Below are 26,231 nucleotides of genomic sequence, written 5' to 3' on the forward strand. Positions count from 1 at the left end.
TCACATGGAACCAATCAAACATGCACCTGTTGGATAAACAATGTCCAGACCACATTCCAAAGCAGCAAACACAGGAGAAGCAAATGAGATAATTATGATTTACATTTTTCTCTGAGGCTTCTCAGCTTCCCAGGAGAAGAAATCCTGGCAAAGGGATTTTTCAGGAAATATCATGGTGACACTGGAGGGGCAGGGGGTGGAAATGAGGGTTTAAAACCCTCAGTGGAAGGGAAAGTAGAAGATGTCCAGTGCACAGCTGCTGTAACCCAGCAAAGTGGAGCAGTTCCTACCCAGATGGGCTGACCTGGAATTTGGAGCAGCTGATTCTCCATCTCCTCTTTGCTCCAGGAGCTCCCAAGTCCATTCCCATCTCCAGGACATTCCCCCCTCTCTCTCTGTATGTGGACAGGAGGCAGCACCTGGGCACAGGTTGAGCATAAAATGGACTGACATGTGCCCAGTTAGGAGCCAAGCTGCCTGTGGCCTCCAGACTGGCCCACATCTCCCAGATCAATTGCTCCTCCTGAGTCCTTGCCAGGCCAGGATGCAGCAGGACAGGCATGGGGAGAAGCCCCATTAATTCCCTGCTCCTCTGGCTCTCCTCTTTGAAGCTGCTGTGTTCCACAGCCTCCAGGCAGCTCTAAAAACCACACTGAGATGGACTCTGGTCTTAATCCCAGAGAAAATGCTTCTCACAAGTCCTGTTTATACCTTCCCAACCTTCCCAAATCCCTGCCTAATACCAAGATTCAGAGAGCTTTCCTATTCACATTCCCCCCGTTTCTCCGTGCTCCCTTTGCCCCCTCCCTCGGCTGCTGCAGCAGAGAAGTGAAAGCCAGCACAGCTCTGAAGGAGGGCAGGGATTTCTGAGCAGGATTCCAGCATAACTCTTGGAAAAGGAGGGGAAGTTTTCCATCTCCTGGAAAAGGGAGTGAAGCTTTCTGTCATGCAGCAGCCAGGACCTCTAAGCTTTCAGCAGGAGCAGGAGGGTGAAGGGGACGCCTGCCTCAGTGAGCCCTCACAAACCAGGCTGCCATGGCTTTGGAAAGGGTCTTTTCTCAGCTCCAGTTCCCCTTGGTGAAAAAAAAAACCATTCCATTTTCAACAGTTCCCACCCAGCTGTTGGCCATGAAAGTGTCCTGAGCTCCAGTCCCTGAGAGTGAAAACCCCCAGGCACTTCCACAGCCTCTATTTATCTCTCTCAGGCTGCATGGTTAAACCTCCATAAATATGTTTTCTGCCAGCAACTGGTGCTTAATTATAATATAATAACTGCCTTAATAAATGGAAATGCCTTATCTGAGGCATTTCATTTAACAGATGAGGCATGATCTTCCCTCCCATAAATCCTGGAGCAGATCAAAATGTCACAGGGGCTGGGAGCTGCCGTGGGAGGTGAGGCCAAATCCTTGTTTACAGGGAAGGGGAACATCTCCACAAAGGCTTCTCAGAGCAGACAGCACCAACATGTTTGAGTTTATGACAGGGTTTGGAGCCCACCAAGCCAAAATCATTTGTCTAATTTACATTCACACTGTGTAGGTGAAGCTGTGTCATTATCAACATGGGGGAAAGGAAATTTGGGAAGAAAAGTGAGGTAATTCAATCTAAACAATCCCTTTCCCCAAAAAGCAGAGCACAATATGACACAGGGTAATGAAGAAGATGTCAGAATTTTTCCATGCCCACTGCAAATATTGCAACACTTCCCTGGGCATCACCAACACCAATTAAGCAGAACTCCTTGCTTGACGTTGTCTCCTTTCATCTCAATTAACTTCCCTTCTTTTTTTCTCCCTCCTGACTGCTCACTGAAAAGTATGACCAAAAGTTAATTACTCTAATCCAATTTAACCACAATTCCAGTGAGGGGACAGAGGAGGGAGCGTGGGTGAGGGGCTGGAGAAGGCAGCAGAGGCAGAAAGTCTCAGCAGGACTTGTGAGCTCAGCTCTGAGCACAGCTGAGTTAAGGTGACGAGCACTTGGGGGGTAGAGGAGGAAATCATCCATAGAAGCAAAAGTCCAAACATTAAACATACCACTGATTTTGGCTGCGAGGGCAGTAGAGAAGAGATGGAAGAGAAAAGGGCTAAGACTGATCCCCACTGCTGATTTTTTAAAAGAGCAAATCTGTTCTGTCAGCACAGCTGGCTCAGGCCTGGCCCATGGTATCAGAATCAGGGCAACCCCAATGATGGGGAGAAAGTGATGCATCTGACTCCATGGATATCAGAAGGCTAATTAATTACTTTATTCTACTATATTAGTCTATATTGTATTACACTACATCTAAACTGAATCTGCACAAGCACCCAACTCAACTCAACTGCCCAGCACCTTGTGACTGTCTGCTGACCCACAGTCTGCACAGGTGCTTGGCCCTGCTAGGCCAAGGAAACAAAACCCCATCACTCTGGGTAAACAATCTCCATATTGCATTCTGCTTTGGCACAACACAGGAGCAGCCAATGAGATAAGAATTGTTCTGATCCTTCTTTTCTCTGCTTCTCTCACTGCTTCTCTCAGGTTCAGGGAATGCGAATCCCATACCATGGAGCCTGGTATGGGATTCACATTCTCTGAACCTGAGAATGGGATCACACTTGGGATTCCCTGGGAAGCAGGAAAATTCCCTGGGAAGCAGGAAAAGTGTGATGCCAAGTGTGCTGCCATGGCTGGAGCAGCAGGAGCTACAGGAGAGGAAGAGCAGCGCAACGATGGCAGACACAGGGATGGTGGGAAGCAAAGAAAATCAGAGAAAAAGGTGTAGCCCTTCCCTGAAGAGGTGTCCAAATGCATCCTGCTAATTAACTCCCTTCTCCCAACATCCTGCCAGGCCTGCAGACTAATTAGAGCCCCCTCTCCTGTGCTGGGGAGCTCTCCTGACACGGGCACTGGCAGCCACAGCCCTGGACTGGGGACATATGGCAGCAGGATGTGCCAGCGAGGCAGCCCTGCGTGCTGGGGAGCGTGGGCAGCTGGGGATGAGCATTCCAGAGCTCTCTCCAGTCTGCTTCCCTCTCTGCCTCTGAACAAAAGGGCCTGGAGTGCAAATCAGAGGCACTTCTTGGCAGCAGAGCTGGGCCAGCTTCAGTCAGAGGTGGAAATCAGGACAGCGGGCAGCACTGGGGAAGAAAACAAACACCAAATGTGTCATCAGCACACTCACCTCTCTGCTCAGCCCTGGCCACAACCTGGGGGAAACAGACTGAGCAATATTCTCATGCAACGTCCCCTTGACAATCACAATTTCTCCTGCTGAGAATTGCCCATTTCTTCCCATTCTCTCCACCAGCATTAATCTATCACAGGGATTTTAACTCACACCCCCTGGTCACCATTATGCCTTGATAGCTCTCTGTCAGGGTCTTTATCCAAAAAGGCTTTTGAAATTCAAAAGGAGTGTGTGTATATATACTCTCTCATTCCCTTTTATCCACTGGTCTCTTAACTCATCCAAAGGATTTAAGCGGGTCAGAGAAACATAATTTCCTTCAGCAGAATCCATGCTGCCTGTCCCTTATCCTATGGAAAAGCCTAAATATAGATTCTAAAAGTCCTCACAGTTGGGAATGTGAACGCAGCCATCCAGCTTTGAAGCTGCCTGAGACTCGTGCAGTTCCCAGATGAAGAGCTGGCTGGCTCTGTCAAAGGAAGGAAAAGTCTTTCAAAGATGCTTGGAGATAGCAGGAAAGATGTCAGTGGCCCAGAGATTCTCATTTTCCTTCTATTTTACTCAGATTTGCTTTATCCTCTTCAGCTCCTTGTGCTGAGGAGTAGCCAGGCAGCTCTGCAGGCTACACCCACCTGGGAAAGAAATAGGGAAAGGGCCTGGTATCCAATGGGAACCAGCTAAAATATGGAAGTGAGGGTCCTGGGGCTGTGCTGGGACCTGGAGGTCCAAAGGTGGAGTTTTTACCCAGTTTATACTCGAAGAGAGGAAAAAACCCTGAGTCAGTGCTGCTCCCTGGGATGGTTTGGAGGCATCACCACCCTCTCTGAGCACCATCCAGCAGCCCTGCAGCTCCCTGGCACCCCTCTGGAAGGATTCCAGATGTTTTGCTAATTCAGTTGTCCACAGCCTGCCTGTGCTGCCTGCCAGGGATCCCTCAGAGGTGCTGGTGTGTGGCAGCCTGGCCTGAGCTGCTGTGGATTAACTCATGGGCTCCTTCCTTGCTCCTGCCTGACTGTTCCAGCTTCCACTGCTGATAAGGGCAGGTTATCAGGAGCTGCTGAGCCTCCAGGGCACAGCCAAGAGAGACAGTTATTATTGCATCCTGTGACCAGACAGTGACACATTGGCCAGGAGAGTGGCCCTGGATTAAAGCTTCTCCACCCAGAGCTCAGATGTCTGCAGGACCTGCCATCCATTTCCTTAATGCAGCTGCCTGGCAGTGAAATCCATGCCCGTGTCTATTAGGGAAATGCATCTGTTCCTGCTCCAGGAACTCAGGCAGCCCTGCTAAATCTGTTTGATGGATTCACTTCAAGTCCAACCCCCCTTCCCCCAAAAGTTACCTCTAGCCAGCACTGGAGCTGTCGGGTGGTGAGGGATAACAACATTATGGTGTGGTATTTTTGGGGTCCCCTGTCATGGGGAGGAAAGATGAATCTGACTCCATGTTTTTAGAAGGCTAATTTCTTATTTTATGTTACTGTATTGTATTAAAGACTACTACACTAAACTATATTAAAGAATAGAGAAAGGATACTTACTGAAGGCTAAACAAGATATTACTGAAAAACTCATGACTCTTTCCAGAGTCTTGACACAGCTGGCTGTGATTGGTCATTAAGTTAAAACAATTCACTGAAACTAATGAAACAATGACCAGTTGGTAAACAATGTCTAAACTAAAAAGCAGCAAAACACATGAGAAGCAAATCAGATAATTATTGTTTTCATTTTTTCTCTGAGGCTTCCCAGGAGACGAAATCCTGGTGAAGGGATTTTTCAGAAAATATGACAGTGACATTATGGGACTGAGGGAGAGCAAAACATGAGGGAAGAAGGCAGTGCTGGCTGCATTAGGCACAGGGCAGCCCTGGGAAAACAGCACTTGTGCATCAAGTGAGGGGAAGCTTCCAGCCAGCAGCTCCTCACACTGCTCTGCAAGCACTTTGGAGATGCTCACTAATGGAGATGATCACCCTGAGGGGAAATGGGAAGGCAGGGAAGGTAACAGCTCCTGTAAGAACCCCGTAAGAATCCATGCCTGTTTGCACACCCAGTGCAAACAGCTAAATAACTATTTAGTGCCATACAACAAGCTCCCATTTGCAGCTGGCTGGAAGAGCTTGGAACCAGGCTCATCTTGGCTCTGGGTGAGCCAGACCCAAAGGGCAGAGGCTGCCCGAGCTCCAGGGACATGGCCAGACATCAACCCCAGGGAATTCCAGCACTCCCAACTCAGTCCTTCAGATTGGATGCCCAGTCTCTGCATCCTGGTGCTCACTCCAGCTCAGGCTGCAGATGGACCTTGGAAGGGCTCCAGGACAGGGGTGGAGCGGAGCAGTCTCAGCTTGGAGCTGCTCTCCAGGGAAGTCTCCCATGCTTCCTGCTGGCTGGGAGGTGTCAGATGGCTGCTGTCAGGTGGCTGCTGCTGTTTCTTGCTGTAGGACAAGGTGAGAGGGAGTGAGGAGCCCTTCCCAGAGCTCTCCTACATGCCCACATACCCAGCAGGTCTGTACAGAGCAGGATGTCCTTGACTGGGGAGCACCCAGGTAATGCCTCCAAGAGAACTGATTCTAAGAACCATCTCTGGGGCTCTGCTGATAACAGTTTCTCCTATTTTAGGCCATAAATGAACATCCCAGATCATGACCAAATTGTACCACTGTTGGCAGATGGGTGATATTCCCCTGGGCCCTGCTTGGAATGGGCCAAGATGCAGCAATTTCAACCCAAGTCACACAGCCTTGTCTTATGTGGCCTCCCTCCCACTCCAAGCTGCTACTAGGGCTGGGATTTTTGTTGTTGCTTCTTTCTTTTTTTTTTTTTTTTTTTTTTTTCCCTCCTCCTCTTCTCTTAACCTTTCTTTGAGCTCTCACTTGCTTCCTCAGCACCTCAGTGTAATTGCTTGCAGTCTCTGAGGATCCTGGGGAGGATTTATGTAACACACCAGGCAGCAATTTGAAAGGCTGCTTTTGGATATAAGAACTTAATGCTACACCAGCCTTGGGGAAAATGAGCTGCAAACTTTGGCATGGCTGTGCTGTTCTTGCCAAAGGCTCTGGGGCAGCACAGGCACCTCTCAGCCTCCCTGATCCCTGTTTGGAGAGGAGGAAGAGCTGGCTTTAGGCAAGTGGCTTCTTCTAGCTTGGTTTTACCCAGAGGGGGAGTCAGAGGCAGGCAGCAAGCACTCAGCACTGTGAGTAGTTTGGGCAGAGCAGAGATGGGGTTCTTTTTCTGGCATACTCCTGGTTATTTTTCTGGCAGGCAGCATGGTTTGGATTTCTGGGATTTCTTTCTCTCTGCTGCATTTCTGGGTGCAGGAGAGCAAAAGAGGTTCTTGGGGTAGCTCTGTTGCTTTCAACAGCATTAGGATTTTGGTGTTAGTGATTATAAATCAGTCTGGGCAGGGATGGGAGCAGGGTGTGATGCTTCTAGGGGGAAAAGGGTTTCTTGTAAGGCTCTTAGAGCACGATGACCCCACAGCAGCACTTGTGTACCCTGGTTTGAGGGCTGTGTTCTGCTGGTTGGACAGCACAGGCTGTGCCTGGCAGGGGTGGAAGGAACAGCTCTGTGCACCAGGCAGCCACAAGGAAGCCCCCAAGCCAGCCCAGTCAGACCTGCCCTGCACCTGCTCCTCCTGTATAGTCTCCAACAGAGACATGTTCTGGCCCCTGGAAGAACAATGTGTTTTCAGGAGAGATGAAATTTCTCACTCCTGTTTTGCTTTAACTCAATTTTATCCTTTTTTCCCCCCTTCAAAAATCATATTGGCCTTGATTTTTTTCCATTCAGGTTGCTGCTGGAAATAAAACTGGAGCAATCAAACTGAGTGTGGCACTCTGTCTGTCCGTCAGTCTGCCTGCCCTCGCTCCCTCTGAGCTTTTGAGCTGATTTCAAGTGCTTTCAACACAGAATTAGAGACCTTAAAGCTCAGAGGTGCCAGTGAGTGAGATGGAGAGATTCAGCTGAGCAGAGAAGAGCCATCACCCTGATCAAGTCATTAGGGAAGCAGCATGAGATGGAGGCACAGGAAACGGGGGACATCATTCAAGGCAACAGTTTCTTCACTTCAGACTTGATGGTGGCTTTTTTTCATGAGGAAAAGGAAGAGAAGAGACTTGAAAAGTTGTGCAACCTTCAAACTAAACCAAGCCTGGCACTGCTGGACAATCAGCCCTGCTCTGGTTGGCTGGGGAGGCCCTTGCTGTCCTCACCATGCTCACTGCTGGTACCTGCAGGGTCTGCCCCACCTTTTCCAGGAAGATTCCTTCTCCAAAAGGGTGGTCAGGCTCTGGCACAGCTGTGCAGAGCCGTGGTGGAGTGCCCATCCCTGGAGGGATTGAACAGAGACGTGGATGTGGTACTTGGGGACATGGCTTGGCAGCGGCCTTGGCAGCACTGGGGATTGGATGATCTTGGAGTGCTTTTCCAACCTAAACAGCTCAAAGATTCAGTGATTCTGTGGCTGGCTGCTCCTGGCTGACCAAGGTGGAGCCATAAAGCTGTGCTGGCAGTGGGAATGAGCCCAGGCTCTCCTGGCTTTCCATGAGAACAGAACAAGCTCAGCCTGCCTGGCCCTGTGAGGGGGATTTCCAGTGCTGCTTCCCACACCCTGACATTGTTCCAGCACCAACACCAAACCCTCCTAAACCATCCTGTCCTTGTCATTCTGACACCTCTAGGCCTCCTTTTCTTCTTCCAAGCCACAGCCTTGAAATTCCCAATTCCCACCTCCCCTCCACCAACAGCCACATCCTGCCTGGAATTACCAGTGTTAATCCATCATTTCCAGCACCAAACCAGCATTTTGCTTTCTTGTCCTTTTCATATCCATAAAGAATCAGGGCAGGGGAATGACTTACAACAACAACAACAACCCAAAAAATCCTCAAGTAAATTAACATTGCAGCTGAGGTTTTACACGCACGAAAGTCAGGAAGTTCCAAGTTATGGTTCCCCCTGCAGCTGTAATTCTGGCACACTGCACATATATATTAAGACATTAAAGTTAGCCCCATAAACAGTCCTACAAAATACTACAGGCTCACAGGGGGGCCAATCTACGATGGCCAGGGGAGCCATAATTCCTGCTGCCCTGACTCCTGTGCGTGAGTTTCTCCCTCAAAAAAGGAATAAGTCAGCTCTCATTCACTTGTAATTCAGAACTCAAGATGCTGATAGGGAAGAGAAAAGAGGGATTGTTCTTTCTGCTTCTTCTTCATTTTTTTTTTAATTTTTTTTTTCTATTTTTTTTTCATTGCCCAGGCTGTTGTCTGGCTGCCTGCGATCAATGCTCTCCCTTTGTCTGACTTTGATATATCGGGAGGGATCTCAGATTTCTATTCCCAACCTCTCTCTCTCTCCGTAGCTGATCCAGCTCCCCAGCAAGGCACAGGCAGGCAATAGATAAGGGATAGCCTTTGATTGAATTTACTTAATTTATACTGCCGATGGGACACGGGAGGAATATTAAAATACAAATTAGCAGCTTTATATTTCCCAGGCATTGAAATCTCCCCTGCAGATAATGAGCTGCTAGAAGCTTATCTGCCTAGGGTCTCTCCCCAGCCACACCTATTCCCTTTCTCCTGAGATCCTGGAGTAAACAGTAGGAAAGTTGATAACTGGAGAGTTACAGTTTAAGTCCTTAAAATGACAATAACTCAGGCCAGCAGTTTTAAGCAGCTCTGACACTCTGGGGAAGCTGGCTCTGCCCACTCAGCTGGCCCACCCCAGCATATCCATGGAAATGGAGCTCCATTATCCATAGGAGCATCCTCTGGCAGTCCCAGCAACCCAGTGGCCTTCCTCTAACTGGATAAGATCCTCAGTTTGGGTGGCATATTTCATTCTGCTTGTCCCACAGATAAATCAGAGGTTTCTGTAACGCTGTGGTCATCTTTGGAAGTCACAGGTGGAAGGGTGGAGAAGCAGCAGAGGAAAAGCAGCAGTCATGGATAGGGCATGTTTTCCTGTGGAGCATAGCTAGAGATGCAGGGATACCAGCAGAGGAACCCCAGAGAAGCTCCTGCAATGTTACATTTTCGTCCAATGGAGACTGTTAATTGGATCTCAACAAGAAATGTGCCAGCAGGTGAAGTGCTCAGCAGGAAGTGCCTCCAGGTACAGAAAACCAACAAATAAACTCAGCCTGGAGGTCAAACTGACCCTGATGTTAAACTAAGTTAAAAAAACCTCTTCTCAACTGGGATCTTTAACTCAAACAGCAGTGAGCAAACATTCTTTGATGGGATTCTCAGGAAGGAAGGTGGATTTTTAAGCTGAGGCAATGAGCACCTGAATCCTGATCACCCAGAGCAGCTGCTCCTCCTCCAGAGGCTCCTGGGACAATTCTCTGCATTTGGCAGAAGGCATCAGTTACAGGAGAAGTGATCTGCTGCACAGGAGATCAGACACAGCCGGGGTGCTGAGGGAGGGCAGGTGATACTCCCCACAAGCAGGAGAGCAGGGAGCATCCCTCCCTCCTCCCCAGCTCCTCCCCACACCGGGATCAGTGCTGGAATAGAGGAGGAGGAGGAGGAAGAGGAGGAGGAGGAGGAGTGGGCTCGGCACATTCCCAGCACACAGAGCAGCCCAGAGCTCTGACCAACAAAAGAGATGTAAGTGCTGCTGACTGACCCTGTCCTCTCCCAGCACACAAATATGGCTCAGGCTCCTTCCTGGATGAGAACTGAGGAACAGTTTTGCAGGAATATTCTCTTTTCCTTGGTTTCTCACTGGAGAGCTGAAAAGATGGGATGTGATTGAGACAAAGATTTCCCTTGCCTTCCAGGCAGGAATTTACCTGCTTCCCACTGCCACCAAATCCATCCTGGATGTTTCACTGGAGACTTGATGTAGTTTCAGAGGGCACTGACACCTTTAATCCTGGTTTGGAGCAGAAGGATCTGACTTTATCCAATCCTGCTTGGCACAGGTGTGACTTTCAACCAACCTCCCAACTCTGATGAGTATCAGTGCCACAAAATAGCTGGATAACTCTTTCTCCATTAAAGAGCAGTCTGATCCGCTGACTTTTCTTCCCATTAGAAAGTAAAATGACCCAGGGAGTGACAAAATTATGCTGTCAAAAACAAGACAGTCACTTTGAAAATCAATAATCCCCCAAGGTGTTATTGTGAGTTAACAGCTCTCCCAGGCCCAAAGCACAGAGCTGGGATTAATGCTGTTCCTGCCACCTTCCCCACCAACATCCCTGCCACTGCTGCTCCTTGAGAAACTCTCTGACATGGAATTCCACTTAAAGCAGTGCAAAGGATGAATTTTTCAGTTCGGTGACCAAATGAAAAATTGTCGAGAGAGATGAGAAAAGGAGAGAAAAGAAATGTGCTACAGGCCATCCTACATGCTTTATGCAAGGCAAACCCAAAATACAATCTTTTTCATTTGGCATGATTTGACAGCTACTGACTCCCACTCCTTTATTTCCACCCTGCTCAGATCCCATTTCTCAGGTTCTTCACGCTCCTACCAGAGCATGTGCTGTGCCTGCTGCAGAAAATCAGCTCTTCCTGCTCTCCAGACTACATAAAACAGTGATAGGACAAGAGGACACAGCCTCAAGTTGTACCAGGGGAAATTTAGATTGGATGGTAGGAAATATGTCCTCACTAAAAGGGTTGTCAAGCCCTGGCACAGCTGCCCAGGGCAGTGGTGGAGTTGTCATCCCTGGAGGGATGTGTGGATGTGGCACTTGAGGATGTGGCTCAGTGCTGGGGGAATGGTTGGGCTCAATGATCCTAAAGGTCTTGTCCAACCTAAAGGATTCCATGATATGTTTGTCAAAGGCAGCCCTGGAGGAAAGGTGTTAACCTCAGAACAAAAATCAGGTTTCTGCAATGCTGGCAGAAGCTGTTGAAGCCTCTGCTTCATTTTCCCTTCCCTGTCTGCCCCTCAGACAAAATTATTGCCCTCACTGAGCCAAACCCAAACTGGGCCAGTCCATCCCACAGCTCTGAAGATGCCCTTCCCAGCAGTGAGACTAAAACCCAGAAGCAATTAACACCCAGCAAATAAAAAGAGGGACAAAACATCTGGGAAGACTGGTGAACCTCCAGAGGTCTGGAGGTCCCCTCCAGATGTGTCCCTGTATTTTTCAGCAGTTATGGAAACACAGCAGCTGGAGAGGGCAGGTTGGGAATGAAACAGATCCGAGCTGCCTGGAATCCCCCTTGCATTTTTCCATGGCTCAAACCCCCCTACACACAGCTGGTGTCACTGCAGGGGACTGCAGGTGTCTCAGGAGGTGTCACTCAGCACTGGGAACATTGACCCCACTCCTGGGAATGGGCTTTTCCCTGCTGGGGACAGCAATGGGGTTTCTCCTGAGCTGGGACAGACAGGGCAGGACTGGCACAGGGCTCCTGTGTGGTTGTTTCCTATGTGCAGCACAAACCCAAGGTCCTGAGCAGCTGTTGCCTGTGAAGCTCCTGATTTTTTTTTAGAGTCTGAGTGTCAGAGCTGCCATCCTGTCCAAATCCTGGGCTGGGATAATTAGCTGCTGCCTAAATCCCTTGTCAGAGATGTATCAGACACGTTTTGCTCCAGGATAACCACACCAGCCCTCATCTTCCTGGCACGGGAAGCACAGTGGGAAAATGAGCAAGGTAAAAAAATGCAGAGGGTTGTATTTGCTCAGTCACCACCAGGCAGCTGGGCAGGCAAGCCCCAAAATTAATGTTTCCTGCCCTTATCCACACCCCAGCCTGGCCTCATCAAGAAAATACCCAGGGATGAGAGTTGGGGAGCCAAAGTTTCTGCACCAGCTGCACAGATCTGCGATACCGCAGAATCCCAGACTGCAGGAAGGTCCGGGTGAAATTACACGTTAGTCTCATTTTCTTCCCTGTCTTGAGCAAAAAAAAAATTGTCCAAAAGGGTCTTTCCTCTTCCCTCTGTGACCAAGGCAACAACCAGAGAACATCTCCTGCCTTGGACTCCTTATTAGTTTAATTAGACGATTTTCTGCATGATTTATCCTGAACGCTGCAATTGCACAATCAAATCACAGATCAGTTGACAACTTCATTTAAAAAATTAGTGTTTAGCAGCTTTGTGGGCTCTAAAAGCTCTGAGGACATCTGTCAGCAGTGACCCCTTCTGATAGTGACAAACAGTGCCAGGCTGTGTCCCCACCTCCTGTCCTGCCTGCAAGCTGGCATGCTGGAGAATCCCTGGAGAACAAAAAATAAAAAAACCCTAGGCTTGGGGTTTTTCTGGCATCTGCCAAAGCTGCCCGTGCTTGGCCTCCCCCTGAGATGTCAGTCCCCAACTGTGAGTGTGTCAGCAAGGGAACAGATCCTGCTGCTCCAGGGGCTCCGTGTTCCCCACGGATTTGCAGCATCCCCCTGTGCTGTTTGAATTGTGTGGGAGGTGGTGCCCGCTGGGAAGCTGCCACCTCTGCTCAGAGTGTCACTAAAACTGGAGTCCCTGTGCTCCCCTTTGGGGCTGTGCCCATCCCAGGACACGGGGATGGGGATGGAGGGAGGGAAGGAGGATGATGGAGCGGTGGAAGAACCCGAAACTGAGCACAGGAGCTCTCAGCAGTGATTTCCCAAATCCCAGGCCTCCTGCAGGAGGTGTTGATCTGAGGGCAGGGTTTGGATCAGCTCAGCACAGCGAGTTTGGAGTTTCCTTGTGCTTGGCAGGCTGGCAGGAGTCGATCCTAGAACAGGGCAGGGCAGCAGTGCCCGCTGATGGGGACACTGGTGCCAACAGAGCTGCCTGGGCAGATCCTGCAGGGAATGCTGGGGGAAGATGAGATTTATCCTCCATTTCCTGCAGGTTTGGGGAGGAGGAAACATCCTGTGCCTCCTGAGCAGGGAATGCACAAACTGTGCCTTTGCTCTAAAGAAACAGAATCCAGACCCAGCTTCTCCTCCTGGCTTTATCCTGTGCCTCTCCAGGGTGGAGATCTGTGAGGGTGGACATCTGATCCTTAAGGGGACTCAAAGTCAAGGGGATTCCTCTGAATCCTCCATGTTCAGGCTGAGAAGTGACACCCATCCTGAGGGAACCTGCCTTTCCAAGGGGACTGTCCAGCCCAGGTGACACCACGATGACAACAAAGAAACAGAAGCCAGACCCAGCTTCTCCTTCTGGCTTTATCCTGTGGTTACCCAGACTCTCGAGGGTGGAGATCTGTGAGGGTGGACATCTGATCCTTAAGGTGACTCAAAGCAAAGGAGATTCCCCTGAATCCTCCATGTTCAGGCTGAGGCAGTGGCCCCCCTCCCAAGGGATCCTTTCCAAGCGGACTGTCCACTCCAGGTGATACCACAATGACCACAAAGCATCCTTTGCCCTCAGAGATCTCCAGAAATCCCACTGGCACTACCTGAGTCCAGACCTTGTGAGGACACTCAGGAATCAGCCTCCACTGCACATCTCCAGCAGCCTGAGACAACTGATTATAATGAGCTGCGCTAATTAGACTGTTTTAATTCAAAGGCCAGCAGGCTAGGAGAGATGTGAACCAAGGGAACCTTTGGGAGGCAGCAGCTGGGATTTCCAGCCGGTGCAATTCCTCCAAGTTGCCCACTGGTGAGTCCTTTAGCAAATGTCTCCTGTCCCCCCTCTCTCCCCAGAAGGAGAGCTTGGCCAGGAAGGGCGAGGAAGGACAGAGCCCCCATTCCTCCATTCTCCAGCAGCCCCTCTGGGCCATGGAATGACAGCTGTTTCCAGTCAAATGAGCCTCCTCCTCTCGTTCCCTCTTCCAACGTTTGCTTCAGCTGTTATTCAATTGCACAGATGAAAGAAACAACTCAGGAAGGAGCTAATTAGAGGAAGACAATACAGCAGATGAACTGAGGTGGAACTGGGGAAGGTGGTGGATGGTAGAGAAGGGAATGGAAATCCTGAGAGGAGCAGCAAATACATGGGGCCAGTCCAAAGGGACCATTAAAAAAAAAAGCACTAAACTGTCAGAGGCACCTTCCAGAACTGCTAAAAACTGAAGGAACAGTGGGAGTTGCCACCCGTCTCCTGTGCCAGCCTTTCTAGCCCTGGGAGCTCCAGGGGAAACTGCTGATCCCCTTTGGGCCTGAGTTCCCCCTGTTTGTAAAAATCCAGGTCCATTGCTGGATGTGTTCAGGAATGATCAGTGAAGGACTTAAGAGATATCTTGAGATGTGCAGACCAAAGGGACTTCAGAAGAGCACATCAGACAGCAGAACACTTAGCAGAACAAGTCTCTTTGGAAGATTGCTGTTTGGAGCCTTGGGATGCTGTGCAGAAGAACAGGCAGCTGGGACAAGGATGAGGAGTCCAAGAGACCCTTTAGGCAACTTCTTGGCCAAACCACAGTCCATGGAACTCTGGTGGATGAATCCAACCCTAGAAATCCAAATCTAGAATTCCCAGCTGGGGGCTGGCCTGTCACTCCAGCTCCTTCTCCTCAGTGGCACCATCTCCTGTGTCCCATACTTCTCTTTATTACCAAAATCCCCCGAAGACACCATTGATGATGGAAAACCGTCAGAGAGGCAATTAGAAAGAAGTTAAAGTGAATTACATATACAGGGTTTATTTTCTGTTTTCTGCTAAGGCTGCTGCCAATTATTGTGCAATTAGGCTGCCTTCATTAGCAAATGAGATTAAAATTAACATCGTTAATTACTTGTTCTGTTAAACAGGGGGAAGCAGGCATTTAAGGGGAAGATACAGGAGGGTTGTGCTTGGAGCAGATGGAGCAACGTTCTCCAGCACCATCCCTTCAAGGGTTGCTCTGGGTTATTCACTGTGGGCTAATACAGAGATTAAATTCACACCCCTCCTGCAAAGCCTTGCAGGAACGTGGCACAGGTAGCTCAGAAAATCATCCTCACACAGTGCAAAAGAAAAGCTGATGGCCACAGGGAGTAGCCATGGGATTGCTCCCACCTGAGACTGGAGGAAGCCTCTCACAGTTGCTGATTGGCACCACGAATTTCTAATGGGGCTGGCACCACCAGGGATGGGGAAATGGAGCCAGAACAGCTGTTGTTATTTATGGCAATGTTTTCTTGGCCTTTTTGGACATTTTGTGGACATGAAGAAGACTCTCCTGGGTTCACAGGCTGGGCAGGGGGGTCAAGGAGGAGCAGCAGAGCTACAAAGCGGAGGTGGTGTCTTCACAACCCAACTGAGTTGCAAAACTTGGATGCTGAGTGAGTCCAAAGTGATGCCACTGATCTGTGAAGCCACACTTTGAGGTTCTTGGATCCCAGGGCTGGAAGGACCTCAGGAAGTCACCCAGCCCAGCCTGCTGTCCCCATACAGAGCTGGTGTGGCTGGAAGATTTTCAGCTGTTGTCTCTCTAGGCCACTCTTGCAGGCCTTGCCCCTTCTGACACTTTCTGTCCAACATTTTGCTTTCTTTTCCTTTCAGAAGGCTCCTTTAAGTGTTTAATTAGAACTGCAGTTGCCCAGTGCTAGCTGACTGTTCCATCATCATGGGAAAGTGATTATTCTCATTCTGTTTGCATCAGCCTTTTTCACATTTCAGAACTGTTCCAGTCTTGCTTGAACTCCTCTCCTTTGGACTAAACCATCCCAGTTTACTCAATTTTCCTTTTCAGCCCATGCCTGCCAATCTTCAGTCAGTCCTCCTCGCTCTGGACTCCCTTCCAATGCTTTGCAACTTTCTGGATGAGTAGTGCCCAAAACTGCAACCAGCACTCAGCTGAGCTCTCCACAGCACTGGGCAAAGCAGGAATTCTATTTTATGTGTCCTGCTGGGGCTACTTTTGTCTATACTCTCCTGTTTGTCATTTTTCACAGCAACTTGGCATCTCTCATCCACTCCTTGATCAAAAAAAGAGCCCCAGACTTTCCTGCAGGATTGCCTTTCTGCATTCTGCATGAGAACAGTTCATCATGCCTGCCTAGATGGAAAGCCCTGTACTTATCTCTATTAAATTGCATCTAATTTCTTCCAAACCATTTCTCCAATTTGTCAAAATCATTTTGAAAGAAATAGACGGATTGAAAAGGTCCCTTGGAAAACATGGAGTGCAGTGAGACAGCCCTGAGTTTCATCCTGAGCTTCATCCTGAGCCTTGCCAGGCTGCGGTTTCCCTCGGATCTGTGTCTCTCACCTTGCTCTGCAACACCTGAAAGAAAAATGTGGCCCCTGTGAGGGACATTGTCCCAAGCTGAGCCTCTTTAAAGTGTGCAGATGTGCAGATAATGTCCAAACCATCAGGAAAGGCACTGCTGTGGCTGCAGAACCCCTGCTTGCTCAGGCTGCTCTCCCAGTCCATGCTGGAGTCTTGCAGGGCACTGTAACATCACTCCCCAGCTCTAAGCGAACCCAAAGACTCCAAAAGTGGATCAAAGCCTTGGGAAATGGACTCAGCTGCACTCCTGACCCTCTGCAGGGGTTATCTGGCAGCCTGTGTGCTGCTCCTCGTGCTAATGGACTTCTTTTTCTCTGTAGCCCAGGTAGCAGCTGGGGCTGAGAGCCTCTCTAGGTAAGGCTTAGACAAAGCAGGGGGAGTTTTTATTAGATCTGCTTTGGAGCACACAAACCTTTGCATTGAGAATAAGAGCATCAGGCTGCAAGTGAATGAAAGCTGAGGTCACTTATTGTCTGTCCCCTTTGCTTGCAGGTACTTCTGCTCTAAAAATACCAGATGCCCTTTTGGACAGGTCAGAACTTAGACAAAAGGAGCATCCTGGCTAGAACAGACTCTGCTGATGCTGAGGGAGAATAGGGCTCAGCCTCTTCCCCGTTGTGTTTGGATATCACAGGAGCCATTTCCCCACTCTCTGAGCTTCCCACCTGCACACAAGGTGCAGCAGTTGTGAGCAGCAGCACTGGCAGCAGTGCCAGCAGCACCAGTGGCAGCACAGGCCAAGTTCGGCACGCTCGGGCTGTGCCCCTTGCTGCATGCATCTGAATGCACCCCATTTTTTGCTCTCCTGACACCCCTGTGAAGCTGGAAGGAGAAATCTTCCATCTCTCCAGCTGGAAGCCTCAGTCAGAAAGAGATTTAACAGTGTACCCATGGTTAGTCATGAGCAGGAGGCCACTTGGGGAACTAATACTATTTCTTACTCAGGGGAGATTTTCAGTGTTGATGATCTGTAAAATGTTTGCCTTGAATTTCCTTTAGACCCAGCACAGAGCAGTATCTTATTCCAAAGCTGTGTTTAAGAATGGCCATGAACTTTATTAGGTGTGAGCCCTTCGGTGAGGAAAGCAATCGGATTGTGAGCAATGCAATACCTCGTGCATAGCAAGCAGGCAGCCGGCTCTGAGGAGAGGCTCCTCGTGCAGACCTCATCAAAAAATGAAATGAGAAAAATAAGTAGACAGGACTAGGCAGGGAATTCTTCTGCCTTTGTGCCCCAGGGGGAGTATATCCAAATTAATAGGCCTTTTCCAGTGGTAATGGCTCAGTGAAGATGTGGGAGTCACAGGCCACATCGTAGCTGGTGTAAATCAGTGTCTACCTGGAGAGAGAGCTGCAACATTCATTTACATTCCTCTTAGCCAGCCCACCAGGAGCACCAGGATAAGTCACAACCAGCTCAGAGATCCCTGGATCCCACCTGGCTCCCTGTGGGAGGAGAGCACATGGACAGGGATGCTGTTCAAAAGCCACACAGTGTGGTAAAATCCTGACCAACACCAAATCATCCAGCACTGGCACTTCCATGCTCCACTTTCAGGCTCAGAAATTCCCTGGAGAAGAGCTGAAAGGAGACTGGCAGAGGGAAAAAGAAGTGGTGTGATGGGATCAGCAGGCTGGAAGGGACTGGGAGAAGGTGCAAAAGGACACAGAGCAGGAAAAGGGGGATGGGAAAGGGAGAGACAATGAGAGAGAACAAGTGATATGGAGTTTTCCTGTCAGACTCCTCTGTGAGGGCAGATTTATCTGCCTCCTTCCCCTGGAAAATTCATTAGGCTTTTGTGCCTCCCTCTTCTCCCTGCCAACGTGCTCCAGCTTTGCCCAGGAACAAACCAGTAATTCATGTCCATGCATTCTCCTCTCTGAATTCCTGTAAAACAACATGGAATCCTCCCAGCCCAGCTCTGCTCCTGCTGATGGGCACCAGCATCCTGGGAGGATGCAGATATTCCTGCAGGAATTTGCAGACAAACAGCAGAAATCCTCTGATGACCACTCAGCTTGGTGTGAGAACTGACCCACGGATGAGCAGCTGCCCTGGGAATAAGGGGGAAGAGGCTCCAGGAGCAGGGTGTGTTCTTTACTCAGCTTAATTTATCCATAATTCAGCCAAAGGAAATGGAAGTGGCCTGCTGCAGCATTCCTTAATTTGCCAATGAACTGGCTATGGCAGGAGATAAGAAATAAGGGCTGAAATCTTGAAAGAAGCCATTAGGCAAACACAGGAGCAAAGACCAGCTGAAATGCATGTTTGTGCACCGATAAGATTCTGAACATTCCTTTCAGCACCTGACAGCCAGAGGTATCAACAAGGCAGACAGATTAAATTCCTATAGGCATTAATTAAAAGGATTCTGATGAGGAGAGAAATTAAGGCCCAAACACTGAGCAGAAACAACTGTTATTTTTTCCTCAGAGGATTTTTAGCTCCAAACAAGTGCTGAGGGGAGGCGAAAAAGGGTTTGTGTGAGATGCAGATGGGAGATGAAGAAACACATCTCCAAAGGGTGAGGGCCACAAGCAAGCTGGGACAAAAATATTGGGATGGCTGCTGGTGGTGAAACAGTAATGAAGAGGGACAAGAAGCTGACCAGTGTGGGCAGCCTGCAAAAATGGGAGGGTGGAAAAGGCAGTGAAATCCCAAAGATTCCTGTGACCAGTCTGAGATTCCCAAGTCCAAAGAGAGTTGAGTAAAACATCACCTGTACCCAGCTCCTGTGTGGGGAGAGCTGGAGGAAGGGAACAAGCACAGAGGAATGGGAACAGGCTGGGATCTCTCAGCTCTCTGTGTGCAGAGCTGGGGAGAAAGGACAAAAAAACCTGTTCAGGAATCCTCATCTGCTGCTAAAATTGGCTGTGAGGGGTCTGTGTGAGCTTTGTGCATGGCTGGTCAAGCAGGGATGTGTGGAGCAGGTGCCCCACAGAACTGAAGACACCTCCAGTTTTCCCTGACCTGAGAGCAGGAACAACCTTGTGAACCAGACATGAGGTCAGGGACTGGCAGAGCCTGAGCAGACTCCTGGTTCCACCAGCAAGGGAGGGAGGATTTGGGGTGAGTTGTCTGCCACAGCTTCCCTTCCTAATGAAATAAAAGTGCCCTTCTTCCCTTCACCCTAATCCTTTCCAATCTCATTTGGCTCTTTGCCTGCAATGCCAGGAGCTCTCTGCACCCTGCATGGAGGCAAACAGGACTTCCCACGCCTGAGAGATTTGTGGCTGCCAGATCCATCATTCCAGCAGCTGCAGTGGCACAGGAGGGTGGCAATTTTGCCTCTGCATCCCTGTGACACCCGTGTGGGTGAGTGCTGTTCCGAGAGAAGCCCCAGCTCCCGTGGAAGCGTGTTGATCCACGTTTAGCTGCTTCCTCTGGAAGACACATCCAGCTGAAGCCAGACAGATTCCACCCACCACAAGGCAGCACAGCTGACGTCTTGTGGCAGTCCCTCGAGGACACGTCTCCAGAAAAAGAATCACACAGCTGCTCATCTCAGCTCCCAAAGTCGCCACTTCTCTCCCTCTTTGGGTTTTTTTTTTTTTCCCCCCTCTTTTTCTCTCACTTGCTTTATTTACATCGTTTTCCTCCCAACAGGTTGACAGAGCAGCGAATGCTTCGTGGCAGGGAGGGTTGGCTTGGCAAAATTCTCACTCAGGAAATGCTGGAGTGGCTCAGGAACACGTTTGGAAAAGCCACGACCCCGTTGTAATGCAGCTGCCACGTGCGAGGGATTAAACACCAACTTGGAAGTTCATGGGAGTGAAATGTCAGCTCAGGGCTTGATTTCATTCACCTGACATTCCTGTTAATAACAATGCCTAATTAGAAAGGCTTTTAAGCATCCGTTACATTAATTTAACGTGAAAATCTCATGGAGCTTTATTGGAATTTTTTTCTCCTGTAAAATTAACCCTGCAGGCTTGTTACACATGTTTTCATTAGGGACTGTGAGCAGTGGGGATATTCGATGAATTAGAATCAGCCCCTTAGTCTTTGAGTTTAACTTTGTATTTCAAGTTCTTTTATGCTGATAAAGCCCTAATTTGATCCCCCCCCCTACCCCTCCATTAATTTAAAACGTGCCACAGCCTCCTCACACTGCAGCTGAGGGCTGGAAACCCGAATTCACTGCTGCCAATTCCTATGCAAAGCAGATAAAAGCCTGGAGTTCAGAGCCTTTGGTAGCAGCTGGTGCTAATTCTGGTGTGCAGCCCTGCTCTGCTCCGTGGAGCACATGCCTCTCACATGGCTGTTTTCCACACAGCTGCCAAGTCGTCTTTAAGGGAGCTGGAAAGCCACAGGGTTGCCCCTTTATTATTATTATTTATTTATTTTGTATTTTATTATTTTGTTATATTTCTTCATTTTTCATTTTTAAATTTTATTATTTTATTTTATTCTTTCTCTTTCCAAGTGTCACACATGCCATCATAGCCAACGCTGAGGCTCCTACCTTTAAGGGAGCTGCAGAAGGAGCTAAAATATCCCAGAGATTTTTATGGGAATAAAAGAGGCTGTTAAAGGATCACAGGGCTCAGCACAGAGAGGGCCCGGCCCTCCTGATGGCCCCACCTCACAAGGCTCTGGCCACACTCTCAAAGTGGCTGTAATTATGTGTGCCTGGGCCAGGGACCTGTGGGGCAAGGGGAATGTGAGTCCCCTTTGAAGGTTTTTCCATGCCTTGGGAGCCCAGACCTTTGGAGAACAGCCTGAGCTATTTCCAGCCCTGGGATTCATTTAACTGTGTCACCACGTCAAGGTTTGGGCTTCCATTGAACTTCCCAGCTTGGGAGAGCACAGAGTGATTTTAATGATGGATCCACTTGGGGAGTGGAGGGAAAGCTGAAGGAACAGGGACAAGTACTTGACTGGCATAAATCCATGGAATTGTTTGACATCCAGCGGAAATCTGACACAAAGCCAAGTCCCCTGTCACACAGATGTGCTACTGAAATTGAACCTAAGTGGCAAAAGATTCACACTGACACATTAATGGAGAAGAACATGCACAGCCCTTGTTCTCCTGCAGCCCACCACAGGATGGTTTCCCTCGTTAGATTTTGCACTGCTGCAGCTTCCCCAGATCTACAATTCCCAGCTGATTTCACCCCTCTCCATAGTAAACTACACTGCTGCCTAATGCACCAGATGTAAGGATATTTTCTGATAACCACAGAGACTTCTCCTCTTATTAAGACCTTCCCTTGAGTCACTGCACATTAATATTACCCATCTGTGGTATTTATCCTCTCTCAATATGCAGACACTTATCCTGTCCCTTGTAGTTGTTACTTTGCCAAGCAGTACATAATTAGATGCTTCGAATCTCTCCTTGTTAATCAGACCCTTTGAGCTCCCTGTAGCTCCAGTAAAGTTGTTGAGCTTCCCAAGTTTGTCAGTGCCCCCCTCCTGAGGAGGTGTGCAGCACTGAGAGCAGTGTCCCAGCTGTGTCCCAGAAGAAGGGAGCGTGACCCTGTGCCTGCAGTGCCCTCAGCCTGTCTCTGCAGCCACAGCACAGCTCAGCTTTTCGCCTCTCTAATCCCCAGATCCCTTCTGATCATCTTCTGCCTTGTGAGTCCTCCAAGGCTCTGCTGAAGATGATGGAGATCTTTTCTGCCAGCTCGGTGCCCTGCTCCCTCCCTCCTACCACTCATCTCACAGATCAAGTTATTAACTGAGAGCGCGATTGGCAGGCATGGGGAGAGACACGGATAGGGAATGAAAGGCACGCACAGAATTTGTATGCAAGTTTAGCTCCTCTGTTCACTCTGGCATTGGCATTGCCTCAGAAACTAGTTCAGTTTGCTCCCTGCTGAGGATTTGTTTCTGGAAACCTGTCCTGCCTAATTTCCTAGACTTCCCAAAGCTATATCCTTTGGAAAAAAAAAAAAGGCTCCTCAGCTTTCTTCTCTAACTGCCCTCTACTAAAGAGCTTTTCCTTGATCCTTCCCAGCTGCTCAGACCTGCTGCCTGGGTTAACCTCTTTCTTGCTGGCAGAGGCAAAATACACCCTCTGCTCTGCATGGGTGCAGACTTAGGCCAGGAACCATCACACCTGATGTGAAACCTCTGCTTGATTAGTGGGATTTCAGTTGGATAAGATCTGGATGTGAATTTTTATTAGGAGGCTCTTGGCATCTGCTGATAAAATTTTGTTATCCTCTCCCCAAACTGGTCTGATAAAAGCCAGCAGGACTGGAGCTCTGTCTTTTACAGGGGTTGTAAAAGGATCAGGAGTGGTCTGGAAATTCTGGTGTTAGAATAGTTTTGGAACCTGGAATTGGATAAAAAGCACTGCAGCTCAGGCAGACAGGGCTTCCCTGTTATTTCCATCCTTCTCATGCTGCTGTCTCTCATCCCTGCTGTGGATGCTCTGTGCTCAGATTTCTTAGAGGCTGAATCTCACTACCTGAGCTGCCAACACCTTATCTCAGCAGCTCAGCCAAGCACGGGGACTTGGCACAGGTGACAAAGGCTGAGATGTGGCTGCTAATTGCGTTTGTGCTGCTTTTCCATAGGATGGAAAAGCACAGGCAGGGCATGAGAAGTGACAGACTAAAAAGAAGCTTACAACCTAAAAAACCCCTGACTCACAGATTGCCTAACAAGTCTTCAGTGATTTGGAAAGGGAAAGGAAACCTATTTCTGAGTATTTTCCCAAAATCAAGGAAGAAAAGAAGAGTAAGAGCATGTCCGAAGCAAAAGATGCTGAGAGGTGAGGGAGCAGCCATAATCCAGAGACTGAGCTTCTCCAATGGGATAGAAACATCTGGGTTCAAGTCCTGCCTGCAGAACAGGGCACAGCAGGACAAATCCCCCTCAGGAGCTGGGCTTAGCAGAACATGCCCCTCACCAACAGCAGGGCTGGGAGGACATCGTTCCCTCAGAGATCCCACAGGGCCAGGCATGGCTGGGAGGGCATCCTTCCCTCAGAGATCCCACATGGCTGAGCAGGGTTGGGAGGGCATCCTTCCCTCAGAGATCCCACATGGCTGAGCATGGCTGGGAGGATTTTTCCCTCAGAGATCCCACATGGCTGAGAGGGCATCCTTCCCTCAGAGATCCCACATGGCTGAGCATGGCTGGGAAGATTTTTCCCTCAGAGATCCCACATGGCAAGCAGGGCTGGGAGGATTTTTCCCTCAGAGATCCCACATGGCTGAGCAGGGCTGGGAGGGCATCCTTCCCTCAGAGATCCCACATGGCCAGGCATGGCTGGGAGAACATCCTTCCCTCAGAGATCCCACAGGGCCAGGTAGAGCTGGGAGAACATCCTTCCCTCAGAGATCCCACATGGCCAAGCAGGGCTGGGAGGGCATCCTTCCCTCAGAGATCCCACATGGCCAAGCATGGCTGGGAGGATTTTTCCCTCAGAGATCCCACATGGCTGAGAATGGCTGGGAGGATTTTTCCCTCAGAGATCCCACATGGCTGAGAATGGCTGGGAGGATTTTTCCCTCAGAGATCCCACATGGCGAGCAGGGCTGGCCCTGAGGGAGACAGAGGCCCCTCAGTGCCTGCCTGCCAAGGGGCTGGAGGTGCCCAGGTGAGGGATCAGTGCTGTGCAGAGGATGAGGATGAGGATGAGGATGAGGATGAGGATGAGGATGAGGATGTGGAGCAGCGAGGGGCTGCTCTGAGGACTGGGTGATGGCAGCACCTCCTGTTTGTCAGCGAGCACAGCGGCAGTCCCAGCCTGGCCCAGCTCAGGCCTGTCTTCTCCCAGCAGGCCAGCAAGGGATTTACATAATAACGGGCCTATTTTAACTTTGCTTCATTGGCTGCTGACAAGATACAGTATTTTTGATTAAACAGCTTCCCAGGAAGGAGCTGCTGCCCTAAACCGCCTACACTTTGTCTGACCCCATGTGATCTCATTAGCGGCCCCCTCAGACATGTCTGATGGCATCTGAAATTCCTCTTTTCCTCCTTCCTCTAAACGAGCTCTTCAGGGTAGGGCAGGGCCCTCCTCACCCCCATGCTGTGTCCAGCTCTGCATCTCCCAGCCCTGAGCAGGGCATTCCATCAGCCCTTCAGTCCTGAGAGGCTTTTCTCCAGCTGCTTCCCTCCCTCACTCCTCCTCCTTTCCTCCCCTATCAATCCTCGAGCTGCCTTTTGAGTTTCTCTGGATCTCATACCATCTGTCTCTCTCCTTGCTGCTGTCTTTTTCTTTTTCCCTCCTCTACTGACCAGCCCAACAGAGAGAGATAAATCTCCCAAGCCAAGGAGACCACGTCCTCCATGTATATTTGTGTGACAGTCAGATGCTACGGCGACAAAGATCAAAACCAGCAGCGAGCTCGACAGAGAGATTCAATAACAGCACAGAGTTAGACCGATAGGAACAAGGCAAATGGATAGTTCTGATTTTAGTAGATTATTGACTGCACAACAAAGGCAAAAAAAAGGTTTTCCAGCAGCATGGCTTAGAGAGCATCTCTTCCCAGTGCAGCCCGGGTGAACAAAAGGAGTGAAATATGAGAGAGGGAGCACTCGGTGGCACGGCTGACAGTGCCATCATCTGCATCAGGAATGGGCCTCCCTGCTGGATGAACCACTTGGAATATGGATGGGAAAAGGTGAGATCTGCTTTCAGTTGAGCCTGAAGCGAGCTGGGATCTGCAGAGATTTGGATCACAATCCCACATACCTCCCCTGAAACACTTGGGCACCAGAGGAAGATTCCTGTCTCTCAGAAGAGTTCTGCTGGCGTAGGGACAGCACAGAGCTCTGGAGGATGCTGGGGGGTGTTTCTCTCCAGTCTGACTCTAAACACAGGGCATGGCTGATCCTCTGCAGTGGACATATCCTCACTGCTCTTTAGCTTGTTTAATGTTGGAAACTGAAAATCTATGGGGTGTGCACATTGTTCCCAGAGGAATCTGCATCAGGACAAGAAATCATCTTTGGTTCTGGTTCTTTCCTGCCCTCAGTAAAGATCCCTCAGTGCAGCTAATTCTGCCTTCCCCCATGTTCACATTTGGCACACAGATTATTTCCTAACAGCCCTTTTGGGGGAGAGGGAGAAATTGAAATGCAGAGCTCACCCAGCAGGGTTCACCTGGAAAAACGTCCTGGAGAGGCTCACAGTGAAAGCTGGGGGGATAAGGGCTGCAAATGGAGATTGGGTATGAGCCAAAGGGGTGGCTACAAACCCCACAATCCCCACCAGGTTTGGAGACTCAAGAACCACGAAGATTTTTCTTCTTGTGATGTTCCCCTTGAGCTTTTCCAGCCAACAGGCCAGACCAGCAGCTCAGCTCCAGCCACACCTCTGGACACCTCTGAAGCACCTGCAGGACCTGCTAAGAACAGCCAGTAAATGACAGGAGAGGCTTCAAATTTGGATTGTGCTTCAGCCCAGGTTTCCTGACAGGGAATGTCCTGGAAACAGCAGGAGGATGGGGGTTGACCTTCAAAAAAAGTGACTAACCCAACCCTGAACAGGAGCATCCGGAACAGAGGAGCAAGGATCAAATCACTTCACCCCAAGACTTGCAAGAAGTGGCAACATTTAGCAAATATTAAATAAACAAAACCCACAGGGAGCTGCTGAAGCATCTCTCTGAGAGCCTGGAAACCTGCAGAGTGGGTCAGGAGTGATGTGGAGCCATTTAGAGCACTGAACTGGATTAATTGGAATACCAGCAGGTTGAGAAGTTGGGATGGGGGCATGAATATGGGGTGTGAAGGATATCTCATCTCTCTGCGCTTAATTTCAGCCAATTAGCACCCCTCCTGAGAAGGGGGGGGATCTGTTAAGTGCTGAATAACAAGAGTGTGAGCTCAAGTGTGAAGAGGTACAAGCAGGAACAGAAAGCCCCTTTCAGCAGCATCTCTGTCAATATTCAGAGACTGAAAAACACCGTGAAATTATTTCTCCTGCATTCTGGGAAGGGAAGGAAATCTTACAGTACAAACACACT

Source organism: Agelaius phoeniceus, chromosome 20 (assembly GCF_051311805.1).
Source record: "Agelaius phoeniceus isolate bAgePho1 chromosome 20, bAgePho1.hap1, whole genome shotgun sequence".
Classification (NCBI taxonomy): domain Eukaryota; kingdom Metazoa; phylum Chordata; class Aves; order Passeriformes; family Icteridae; genus Agelaius; species Agelaius phoeniceus.